This window comes from Lutra lutra, chromosome 15 (genome assembly GCF_902655055.1).
Source record: "Lutra lutra chromosome 15, mLutLut1.2, whole genome shotgun sequence".
In the NCBI taxonomy this organism is placed as follows: Eukaryota; Metazoa; Chordata; class Mammalia; order Carnivora; family Mustelidae; genus Lutra; species Lutra lutra.
In genome coordinates, this window is record NC_062292.1 from 38,557,197 (window position 1) to 38,570,715 (window position 13,519).

The following is a 13,519-nucleotide window of genomic DNA, read 5'->3' on the forward strand; positions in this document are numbered from 1 at the left end:
ACACACACCCACAAACACACACACATATCCACAAAAACATACGGAAACAGAAAACATATATCCAGATGCTAAGCAGTGTGTTTTATCAGCCGTTACAAAACCAACATGAACATATGACTAAAACACAGTTTCTACCATGGAACCAGTTCACAACTAATAGAGGAGACAGCAGCTAAACAAATGAATTAATTCAGATGCAGGTGGTCCCATGAGTAGGCTAACGCATCGTGTACACGCGCAATTATCAGCAGTGAACTAGGATGTATGGTCAGAAAGCGGATAGAAGTAGAGAGGGGATATCAGAACCAGCCAACAAATGTCATGTGAGAGATAAGGGAGGACTCAGACTGCCCTGAGGTTTTTAATCCTTTATGTCTCACCATGGAAAATAGTATGGAGCTTCCTCAAAAAACCAAAAATAGAAGTACTGTATAGTCCAGCAATTCTGCTCCCAAGTATTTTAGCCAAAGAACACAAAAACACTAATTTGAAAAGATGTATGCACCCTTGTGTTCATTGCAGCATTATTCATGGTAGCCAAGACAGGGAAATGAGCAAAATATCCATGAGGATATATATATATATATATATATATATATATATATATATATAAATGAGGAATACTACTCAGCCCTAAAAATGAATGAAATCTTGCCATTTGGGACAACATAGTAGTATTATGCTAAGTGAAAAAAGCTAGACAAAGACATATGCTGTATGATTTCATTTATATGTGGAATCTGAAAAAACAAACAAAATAGAACAAACAGAACTCAGATGCAGAAAACAGATAAGCTGTTGCCAGAAGGGAAGTTTGTTGGGGGTTGGTGGAACAGGAGAAGGCGGTCAAGATGTAGAAGCCTCTGGTCATAAAATAGATAAGTCATGGGGAGGACATATATAGTATGGTGACTATAGTTAATAATACAGGGGAATTAGGACAGGGGAAATTAGGTCTCTTGTGGTGATCATTTCACAGTACATACATATATTGAATCACTGTGTTGTACATCTGAAACTAATATAATATCATATGTCAATTATACCTCAACTAAAACAAAACAAAACAAAACAAAACACAGTGCATTGGTTCCCTGGAAGTGCCAGATGAGTTTTGTCAGTTTTTGAAAGCCCAGAGAGACCAAGTAGAGTAGGTAAGTGTAGATAAATCCCTGCATGTATGGCTTAAACCCTCAAATATCAGCCAATTAGGATTCAACTCTACCAGTATCGGTCTGCCTAATAGCCAAAGCAGACAGAATAAACTGTGGGAGGAAGACCTATCACTGCTCTTTTCAAAATCTGGTCCTACCTTCAAATTTGCTCCAAATCTACTTTTAATTATATGTGAACGAAATAAAAGATGGCCTAGAACCATTGTTTATTTTATAAAGATTATCCTAATCTCAGAAGAGCACTAAATTTTCATCATTTATCGAAAGTTGCAATTGCATTGATTGGTGGTGGTTTGCCAAAATTTCTTAGTCCTTGTTTGAACTCAGCAACAAGAGTGCTGAGATCAAGAATCACCAGGTCTCCCAGCAGTTGTGAGAGGGAGAAAGACAGCTCTTGTGAGAAGAGATTCGGTCGTTTGACCTGAGATTTATGGCTTTCTAGGCTCAGGCTGGATCAGAAGCAGTCTCTGGGCGGACACCACAAAACCACCCATCCCGCTGAACTTTCCTATGCATCATATCCATACACATCTGTTAGGGCAAATATTTTCCTTCTTATTTCCACACATTTTTTGAGTGCTTGCTGTTATATTGCAATTGGCAGGTTCCTTTTACGAGTATCAAACAGAGCAGGGCAGCCTTCCACCACAAGAGCAGAGATCTCCCAGAAAATTATGAAAGCTTCACAATCACCCCGAAAATTGTGCTGCACTACAAAGACCTGTCAATACTATGAACCACAGGTAAGTGGTTCCTGGAATTGGTCAAACAGTAAATACAAACATTTAAAAATACATGAAAGGAAGGGACAAGGGGCCTTTTATCATAACTCCATTACAAAACCCTAAAACACAAACACATTCAGTTCCAAGTAAATTTCTTTTCACACTTAAGAAAGGGATGAGAAGGGAAAGAGTTTAAATTTCTTTACAGTTTCTTCGGTAGTGGAATGTGTAATACCTGGTCATTGCTACGGAGTACACTGGCTTTTATGCAAACATGAAGTCAAACCCCATAAAATGATGTTACTGTGTTATAATTAATTCTATCACATTCCTAACACTGTGGAGGGAAATTATTCGGTTGAATTCTCTCTCTTGGCTCAGCATAAAAATTGGCAAAATGTATAGATCTTGCTTTACATTAAGGGAACCCTCTCAGCCTTCTGGCACGTTTTAATCATATAAACGTGGTCAACTTTCAAACGTCTACTAATAATAATCAGTTTGTGAATTACATGCACTGTGATGTTTTTCTCTCTTCATACCATCCCTGTCGTTTAGTCTTTGTTGTGGTTTGTTTCTGTTCTTGCCTGATCGCTTAACTGTGCTGTGGTGTCTCCAGAAATGGAGTAAAAACAAATAGAACAAACAAACAAAAAAACAGGCTTTTGGGGGTTTTTTTGGTTTTGTTTTGTTTTTATGTTTCGGTTTGGGATTTTTTTTTTTTTTCTTTATTAAAGCCTAAGTTAAAGCAGTCTCTAGAGAATCTTGAAGTTTCAATCAGTGGCGGTTAGTCAGGTTTTTCCTGACTGCCCTCCGTCTTCCTGATCTCCAAACAGAAGGCCATTGCCATGAATGAGAGTTGACTAGAGAACTGGCAGAATGGCCTCAGAAAAAAATAGCATTCCCTGAAACGTGGGGACTAGTTACTCTTAATTTATTGTCACACTTTTTCATGTATATCACCTCCTTTGTTTTCAAAGTGAGGCACACCAACACTGAATTCCAGAGGGTAACACAGCAGTAAATGGCAAACTGTGATTTGTACTCTAATGCAAAGCCAGCTCTCTCTCCTCACCTCCATGCTGATTTCTTTTGAAAGTGAACAACAGCAGCAGTAAATATCAAATCAGGTTTAATAATGTGTCTGAAGATCTCTATGTATATCAAATTTGATTTTGTTGATCTCTCAGGTCCCGAAGTCTAGATCTAGTGTCCAAATCAAAGTTTATTTCTCCCCATTGTTATAATTGTGTTTTCACATAGTATTTTGAGATTTTTTTTTTTAATTTATTTGACAGAGAGAGAGATCACAAGTAGGCAGAGAGGCAGGCAGAGAGAGAGGGGGAAGCAGACTCCCTGCTGAGCAGAGAGCAGGATGAGGGGCTCAATCCCAGGACCCTGGGATCATGACCTGAGCTGAAGGCGGAGGCTTTAACCCACGGAGCCACCCAGGTGCCCCTCACATAGTATTTCAAATACGTGTTTGTAAGAACATACTAGAAAACTGTCTTTGATAGTGAACTTTTATTTTCCAAATAATGTTTAGTCAGATAATATGCAGAAGAGTTTCTGGGAGATTAAGTGCCTTCTATTCTAGCTTGAATTTAGGGGTGAATTTGGGTGTCTCATCAAAAGTGTATTTTCTTTGTTTCTGTTGTTTTTTTTTTCTTAAAGATTTACTTATTATTTTGAGAGAGAGCACGTGTGCATGCATGTGTGCATGGCGGGGTGGGGGGTAGTGATGGGTTTGAGGGGGAGAGGGGGAAGGAGAGAGAATCTCAAGCAGACTCCCTGCTGAATTCAGAGCCTAATGCAGAGCCAGTCCCATGACACTGAGATGGTGACCTGAGCTGAGATCAAGAGTCAGAGGCTTAACTGACTGAGCCAGCCAGGCACCTCAAAAGTGTATTTTCACTAGATCTCCTATTAATCTATAATTCACTAGTTTTGCTAACTGTAGTATATGAAACCCCATCCCTTCCCCTGGAGTAAAGAGAAATGTCATTTTAATACAAAGACATGATGCTAACAGTTGGTTGATACTTGTAAAATTTGACTTTTATTCATAATGAGATTTCAACCTCATTTATTGTTTAAAAGTTAAAATTAAGACATTTTTAGAGATACCAATAGTATCTCTATTTTCAAATCATGATTTTCAGAAATGAATTCTAGGATAAATTCAACATATTCTCATTTCTTCTCGTTAAAAAACTTCATAGATTGTGAAAGTCAAAACATAACTATTTTTACAAAAAGAATTAAATATAATATCGTCATTTCCCAGAAAATAATAGTTGAATAATGAAATAGCTATTTAACTATAGAGCTGTTTTTTTTTTAATCACAGAAACTAACATTTATGTAGTACTAAGCCATCATTTAAATTATAATATTTTAATCTTCCCAGTTACAAATGGGGAAAACAAGGCCAAGAAGGAATGAAAAATTCCAAGTTCACACAGCCTGTAATTGCTGGTACTTGTTCTCAATCCTACATCTTGGCACAGGTTCCCCTCTACTCTATCCCTCTGACTCTTCCTCTCTCCTCAAGATAAGGAAATTAGGGCCAGTGGCCAAGAAAGAAAAATCCTGTGAAATAAAATGGTTCAGTGTGGTGCATTTCTCTCAGAACTGGGCGTAGATTTCAGTTAAAAAGTCTCATCTTCAAAAACACTTACCACTTGGAAATACTTGTATAAAGTGCACTTGTGACTGATAAAATGACAGCAGTTGCCAAATCAGTTTTTAATGCATACACATTATTGGAAAACATAGGAATTACCATCTTAGGAGGGAGGACTGAATTCCAACTAAATCTGAAGGGAAGAGGAAGCACCACGTTTGTGCCCCTTTTCTCATTCCAAGGATAATGCCTTGATTAATGCGCCTGTGTTGAACTGAGGAGTAAGTACTTGAAAGTGTATTTACCGAGTTTGTTTTCAAGTGTGAGATTCATGAAATTCAAATATATTTATGAGCAGATAAACACGTTTATGTCTACCAAGGATTATTCAAATTAAGTATAATTCCTGTAACCCTGGTTTTAACCCCTGTCTGCTGCTTCAAAACCTTGGGTTCCCTTTAACTTGTCATTCAACCTGGCTGAAGTGTTCCTGAGGTGAGTTGTGTGTGTCCAGCATTACCTTATCCTCCCCTATTTGCCAATTTCCTCTTCTCCTGACTGGGGCCCCTGAGGTGGGGAGGTATCTTCTCGACATCCTATTGCTTGCCTCTTGCATTAATACTGCTGTTGGTCGGAGACAAAAAGACTGAGGTTCCTAAGTCCTGTCTTCTGATGCCACCACCAGAAACATCCATGCTGAGACTGCTGATACATTGGAGATCGTAAGCTAGATAGTGACTCCCCGAGGAAAGATCTCAAGGCTTCTCTATGGTCCTTTATCTACTGACTACCTCCCCAAGGAGGAGAAATCTTGATAGACTGGTCAGTTTCTAGCCCTCAAATTGGGCTACATTTTCTGTGGGATGATATTTTTTTTTTTTAAAGATTTTATTCATTTATTTGACAGACAGAGATCACAAGTAGGTAGAGAGGCAGGCAGAGAGAGAGAGAGCAGAGAGCCCGATGCGGGACTCGATCCAGGACCCTGAGATCATGACCTGAGCCGAAGGCAGCGGCTTAACCCACTGAGCCACCCAGGCGCCCATCTGTGGGATGATATTTTAAAGAAAATAAAAATATAAACCTTCCTCATCAGAATTTCTTTCCTCCTTCCCTCCAACCAGACTAGGATCTGAGGTAGTCTAGCCAAAGAGTCAGCCATTGTCTTTCATCTGAGCAGTTGTCATTTTGACCCATTGGGCATCTAGACCAGAGTTACCACCAGCTGAGCTCTAGGTAGGAAGGCAGACACTTGCTCTTGGTCTTTCTCTTTGATTCCTGCTTTTCTGGCATTGCTAGGGAGGCTTTGGGTCAACCTTATCCTACCATTGCAGTGGTAGGATCTGCCACTTTCTAAAGAAAGCCACTATTTTCTCTCTCAAGTCCACTCAGGTAGGTTAGTTTTCTATGGCTGCATAATGGATTACCCCAACCATAGCACCTTAAAGTAATATCCATTTATTGTCTCACTTTTATTAGGTCAGATGCCTAGGAGGGCTCAACTTGGTTCTCTGTATGGGGTCTCACAACACTGAAATCAAAATATTGGCCAGATTAGGCCCTTATTTAGAAGCCCTGGGGAAGAATCCACTTCTAGGTTACTGGCAGAATTTAGTCCCTTGTGGTTGTGGGACTAAGGTTCCAGCCTTCTTTCTAGATATTAGCCCAGGGTCACTTTAATTCCTAGAAGTCTGCTTACAGATCCTTCCGTCACCACCTCCTCAACCCAGTTCTGCAATAAATCTATCTTTTGTCAAATCCATCTTAAACATCAAATCTCCCTGGCTCCCTCTTCTACCGACAGCTGGAGAAAACTTTTTATTTTTAAAAGCCTCGTATAATTAGATTGGGCCAATCTGGAGAATATCCTTATCTTAAGGTCCACTGATTAATAACCCTATTTTTAATCTCTAAAATTACTTTGCCATGTACTATAATTAGGATAGTGACACCTTATTAAATGCACAGGGAGTCATTCTAAAATGCTGCTTACCACAGAAGTTATTTTGAGGAGGCTTACTTCAGCTCTTGTACCTGCCTCTCCTGGGCCCCTTGGCTCCACTCGCTTCTTCCTCAGCTTTGCCCCATACAGAACACTTTTTCTAAATTCATCAGAAATATAGCAAATAAAAAACTCACGTATGTAATGCACTTTACTCCCAGTAGGGGTATTAGTATGAGATTTTATCAAAGCATAATAAATACAAAAGAAATATAAATAAATATGAGAAAGTACTAAACTTTCTTCCCGGTCAAGTCCTAATACTTGGTTCATGACCATCTTCTCAGGGTCAGTTCTTCATAAAGACCTTGTCTTCCTTCTCCCATGCTCTAGTTATCTATGACTTCTTTAGAAGACAAGGTCAGAGTTTGTCGCCTATCCAAATTATCCAAAGTTACCCAGACACACATTCTGGAATTTTCTTCAGCAAAAGATGCATCTGGCCAGTCCTCATTCTCAGCAATGGTCTCCTTCCCTACCCTCACTTCCAGTAAAATATAGAAAGGGGATTTTTTGTTGTGTTTTGGTTTGGTTTCTTTTTCAAAAACATTTAATCTAGCCCTATACAACAAAACACTAGAAATAGTAGATTTTTTGGTTTGTTTGTTTTCTTCCATGTAAAAAAACTCACAATCAGTCCCACCAGTGTCTTAGTGGAGCAGTGGAAGCTGAAACCCTCATGCACCAAAGTCTCATGTGTGTAAGAGACATAGAAAATTCCTCTCTCTACCTTGGTGCTAAATCATGTCCCCTGAAGCACTGCCTTGTGACCTGTGTCTGCACTTTACTATTAAATAGTTCTCTCGTTTCTCCTTGGAGTCCTCTCTCTTTCTAGAATACACGTGGGTCTTTTAGACCCATAGATGGGTCTCCTGACATGGGGAAGGAAACTGACAGACGTGATATCCTACCTTCTCCTCACAATGGAGGCTTGGTGGGATGGCCTTTTCCTTAGCCTGTCTTTCTACACAAGAGGTTTCCCCAGTCCCTCATGTGAACCAGTTCCTGGGGGTGCCCCATGGCAGCCAACCAAGAATTCACAAACATGCCTGAAATGCTGCGAAGAATACAGACTGTGCTGGTTCTGGGATCACCTACACAGAGGAATTTGCAAATTGTTCTTTTCCCCCATGTACCTAGACATACAGTCTTTTAATCCCAGCATGTAAGTGCTTTACCAGTTTTATTGGTCAGATTTGCAATTGCCTCTTTCACTTCTGGTTTATATGGTTGAGGTCAGAATGTTAAGTTTTATGGGTTAAATATAAGAGACTCACTGTTCCCTCTTGTTTTTCTTGTCATAAAGAGTACAGTACTGGAGTGGCAGGACTTAATGAATCGGGTCTTTCGACTGACATCCAGACCAGCACCTGCTGGCAGCTGGAAGTGACACAGCTATAAACCTTCTACCCCATGGTCAGGTGGTGCTCACACTGGAGACTTGTTAACTCATTACTCTTTAAACGGATGATAAATTCTCTCTCTCTTTTTTTTAATAAGGTGTTTTAGATCCAAATTTTGTTTTCCACATGTTGATTCCATTGGTGCTATCAGCTCTAATTTCAATAACAATAGGAAAGTCATAGTGAGTTGCTTTGTGTGTGTGTCTTTTTATTGCAGCTGCAAAGATTTACATCTTTCCTCTGCCCTGTCCATGTTATGTTAATACCTAAAGTAAACACGGGAATGGGATTCTTTCTGAGAAGTCTTGCATTGGCCAGAGAGAAGAAAGAAACTGACAGACATGAGATTGGATCCTGTCCCTGAAGTAGAAGCCCTGGTCAAGCGGCCTTTCCCTGACCATATTTTTCTATCCATGAGGGTTCCCCAGTCCCTCTAGTAAACCAGCTCCTGGGAGAGGGGCATGTGGCAGCCTGTCAAGCACTTAGAGACGTTCCCAAGATGCTGCAAATGACACAGACCATCCCTGTTCCCGGATCACCTACTCAGAGGAATTTTCAAATTGTTCTTTATCCCCTTTATCCCAAGTGGGAAACCAAAGACCTGCAAATTCTAGAAGGGCTGGTTATGATTCTTATGCTCTGACAAGCCTCACCTGTCACAAACACTGAGGAATTGAGTAGTTGGTTTGACATGAAGAAAATCTTTTTCAAATCAGCAACATGTGAAATTCTCTCTTTTGTTAGTCTCCTAATGAAATACATGTAAGAAATGTGACAGTTAATTCTTCAAAATCTTCAAAATAAAGTATGGTAATTTTTTTAAAAGACATTTTCTCTCTCTTTCTCTCTCTCTATTTTTGCCTTTCTTTTCCTTTCTTCTTTTTTTTAATTTTGTTATGTTAGTCACCATACAGTACATCATTAGTTTTTGATGTCAGATAAAGACAGCCTATAAGACAACTGAAAGGATGTGCTACTCACCCCCAGGCAGAAAAATTATAGTACAACCAGTCTTGCTTTGAGAAAATGTTCATGAAAAAATCTTTCTACAACAAAAATTTTTATCATCATGTAAATAAGCATGAGATTTGATAAACAAAAATCCTCAAATTATATTTCTTCATTAAAGCCCAATTATTTTTAGGATTCATATAAAAATTCATATAGTTTTATAATTATTTAGTTTATATATATATTTATATATGTAAATATATACAGTTTATATATATTATAGTTAATATTTATTCTACATGACAAAAATAGTAGTTTCTTCTCTTTTTTAAAGATTTTATTTATTTATTTTTGAGAGAGAGAGCATGAGCATGGGGCAAGTCAAAGGGAGAATTGAGAATCCCAATGCGGGACTCAATTCTGGGACTCCAGGATCATGATCTGAGCCGAAGACAGTCACTTAACCATCTGAGCCACCCAGGCACCCAAAATTAGTAGTTTCAATGCTGCAATGACCCCAGAATTTATTCTGAGCAAATTGCTTAAGAACAAAAATATTTATTAGTGTTTTCACTGTGCCAGGGACTGTGATAGTTGCTGTGAGATACATTATTTTATGTGAGCCTCACAAAATCACAGCAAGATATGCATTTATGTATTTATCCATTCATTTGTCCAATCAACCAAAATTTTATTTATTTCCTGCTATGCACCAAGCAGTATTCAAGTTAGTGTGCAGAATGTGAAGAAAGCACATATCTCTGCACTCAAGGAGCTTATGTTCTAGTCATGGAAGAGGAAAAATATTCAATAAGCATATGTAATATACACATAAATTATGTAATATATTAAGAAAGGCCAAATGTATGGAGCAAAGCAAAATATAAGGGGGATTTGGAAGGTAGAGTAGGAAATAGTTTGCCTAATAGAATAGCATGATCAGAGTAGACATTATCTTGAAAAATATAAGGAAGTCAGCTATAAGATTACCTGTGGGAAGGTTCTATAGGCACTGGCCATAGCTCACAATAGATGTTAAGTCAAAAGTACAACTGACCTGTACACATAATAGCACAGTGCCCAGTATGGCTGGAGGGAAGTAAACAAGGTGAAGAGCAGTGGGAGATGAAGTCAGAATGCCACGTAGGGTCTCGTCAGTCATGAGAGGAACTTTCTTTCTGGGTAAAATGGGGCACTGTTGCTGGCTTTCAAGCACAGGAGTGGACATAATCAGATTTACATTTCAAAAAAAGATTCCTCTCATTACCTTATGAAGAGAAGACTATAGACGATAGCCCAAGGAAACAGGGAGCCAGAGAGATGAAGTTAGAAGCTATCACAGTGATTCATGTGGAAATGAGAGTGGCCCTGACCAGCATGGAGCCTTTGTAGGGAATAACAGCCAATGGGATTCCATGCCTGACTTGATTTCACGGACGAAAGTGGCATCAAGGCTGACTTTAAAGTTTTGATGTAAACCACTATCATGACATAGTTGTTTGAATTGAGATAGGAAAACTTGTACAAGGAACAGATTTAGAGGTGAAAATCAAGGACTTTGATTTTGGACATGTCAAAAGTACTGAAAATTACATAGGAAATTCCATGGATGCAGTTGGATATACAAGTCTGGAGTGAGGAAGAGGGCTGGGCTAGAGAAGGATTCTGGAAACCACTGGCATATAGATATTATTCAAAGACTTCCGTCTGGTTGAGATCATTAAGTGAATCCCACAAATAAAGCTTATGATCAAGATCTGGGCCCTGGGGGACTACATGGATAAGAGGTGAGAAAAAAGAGGAATCATCAAAGAGGGCTGGAAGGAGGTAGGAGGTTAAGCCATGAAGATGACTAGGGAAGTATATGATATTCTCAAAGTAACCTGAAAGCAATGAAGAACCTATTTATCATACATGTGGCACAAAAGTTTAACAATTATATTAAATTCTATAGAACTCGTAGATAGTAGAAATTAGGCTTAAACCAGCTCCTTGACTTCAAATCCAGGTGGTTTACTCCAAACACTAGAAACTTAGAGTATAAACTGTATTTGTTATACCCATTTTAGAAAGCTACAAACATGAGTAATAAGACGGAAGTGTTTTCTTGTCTGCAACAAAAAACTCAAACCAAATTTAGGCCAGAAAACTGAGAGCAATTCACTGATTATTGAGACTGACCCATTGATGATTACTTAATATGAACACTTTGTGTAATTTTTTCATCCTTTAAAGTGGTTTCTTACGTGGCTTATTGATTAGTCTATTTAAAATTAACTAAGACACATTTAAAAGTATATTTTAAGAAGATGTAAAGTGGAGAAGAGACAGAATATATAGTAGAGAACAGAAAAGGTGAAAGGTGGTAAAGAACTTCTATGGTACACTAAGTGTACTCAAGTTCAGAGAAGTGGACAATCTAGTTGAAATACTTGACTAGAAACAGAAAAGGCTTGAGGAGATCTGAATCTTCATGAGTTCTTTTCCATTTGAACCAAAGAAGCATCACTGATATCTATTTTATACACCAGGCTGCCTGGTAAGATTTCTTTTTCCTAAAGATCCTCAAAAACAACTTACCAATAAATTAAAAAAAAAAATTGAGGACCCCAAAAGTCTGTGACTCATGCAATATCATGGCTATTAATAGTTGGGCTGAAGCCCAGCTGAATCTTAGGATCCCAAATCCAAGTGTGAGTGTGTGTGTGTGTGTGTGTGTGTGTGTGCACACGCGCGCGTGTGTGCATGTGTCTACTTTCTTATCAACTTGATGGGGACGTAGGGAAATCCTACCCTTTCTTTTCTTTAAAAGAGGCACACAAAATTCTCACTGACTGGCCAAGTAACATCCATGTTCAGATTTTAGTTAAAAGCAGCTATTGAGTAAACTCAGGAAAGTATCCAATTTACATGAAACTATGACTTCTACATTATGCTGTCTAATAAGATACCGCATGGCAAAAATCTCAGAAGTCCATCTCAAAACCTGTGGGAAGCTTTGGGCACTGTAGCACCCAAGCCAATTCTATAGTTACTATAGGGCTTTTCATGGTAATGAAATACTACAGGAAAATGTCACCATTGGTGCCTCTCCAATTCTCGAATTCTTTGCCTCCCTTTTAGTTTTTCCATTGCTGCTTCAGAGCACCTGACTCCTGCTAATAGTAATAGTTAATACTTTTCAGGTTTTATTATATGCGAGGCACACTCTGTGTTTTCTATATATTCTTTATTTAAATTCACCACAGCCTCATGAGGTTAGTTTTAAAAGCACTTGTAGCTTGGAAGTGTGGAAACCAAAGCAGAGTGTGAAGGAACTTGCTCAAGATCTCATCACTGGGATTCAAATCTGATATTCTAATTCGAAAGACTGACATTTAACCAGTATGTGCATGTGGGAACAGTCCTGTTCCTCCTGAGCCCTACCACATGCTTCATGTTTTATGAGTTACTTCTTTCTAAGGATAATAGTTTTGTTTTTTATAGGACTTCATGCTTTGATATTTTCCCTAAGCATCACATCACAAAAATAGGCATTAAAACTCTCACTATATAACTCATTCCATCCAAGCCTTTCCTTGACTAGATGGCTAATCTAAGAAACCAATGAGGGACGTTATTAATATTTATAATGGGATAATGTACAATCCCCCTACTTTGCACCTACCCTTTATTACAGTTGGAAAGAGCCTTACCTAAACCAAACATGAAATAGCTGTGGAAAATTTAGACTCCAGGATGGGATCGAGAATGAATATAGTTCTGATTTTGCTGATCTCAAATCACACCATCTGAACACATATTTCTGCTATGAGGAAGGGCATATCCTAAAAGCACTCACTTTATAAACCACTCAGCTTGTATTCCCTAATAGGTCATTGTAGGATGGGATGTTTCCTGTACCTCAGTGTATCTTCTTGTCTGCAGAGGACTCACACTGCCCTCTCCCTCCCATCCTTCTGGAAAATGATCTTCCCCACACTGTTGATTAGAGGCTTGCTGTTGGAATGGTTGTGTACTTACATGACTGAGACCTTAGCCCCTCAGATGGTGATCGTTGAGTGGCCTAGATTGCCTGATTCAGCAAGTGTCCTACCCTAAGTTTTTCGAATTTGAGTACATTATGAGTCACTCTTAGTCTCATTCTGTTTGCAGAGCTGGGAGAGATATGTTTTGGTAGCTAGGAGGTCATCACACCCACTGTGTAGAGAACTTGTGTCTGAAAAAATAAAGTCAGTCTGAAAAGAGAATCTGCAATGAGGAAACTGGTTGATTCTGGCATCTTTCAAATGACTGAAGCCAGCCACACCCTTGTCATCTTATAAGTTAGAGGCAGGATAGAAGGCAGCCAGAACAGTACATGCCCAGGAGATTCCCCTGCTAGAACCCCTACATCCATCTCTCCCTGAGTTTTCTGTGGAGGGAAACTGTAGCCAGAAGCCGAAAGAATTTTCTTCTTATGGGAAAAATTCTGAAACCTTCAGTTATGAGTGGCCGGAATGAGGGGCAGCCACCCCAGTTACTCCTGAGAACCATATAGCATCTGTTTAGCACCAATTTGTTAAGTCACAGTCAAGTCATTAGTGTCTTTAGCAAGAGCGCCCTTGGAAAGGACACCAGAACCTTCATAGTTGAGA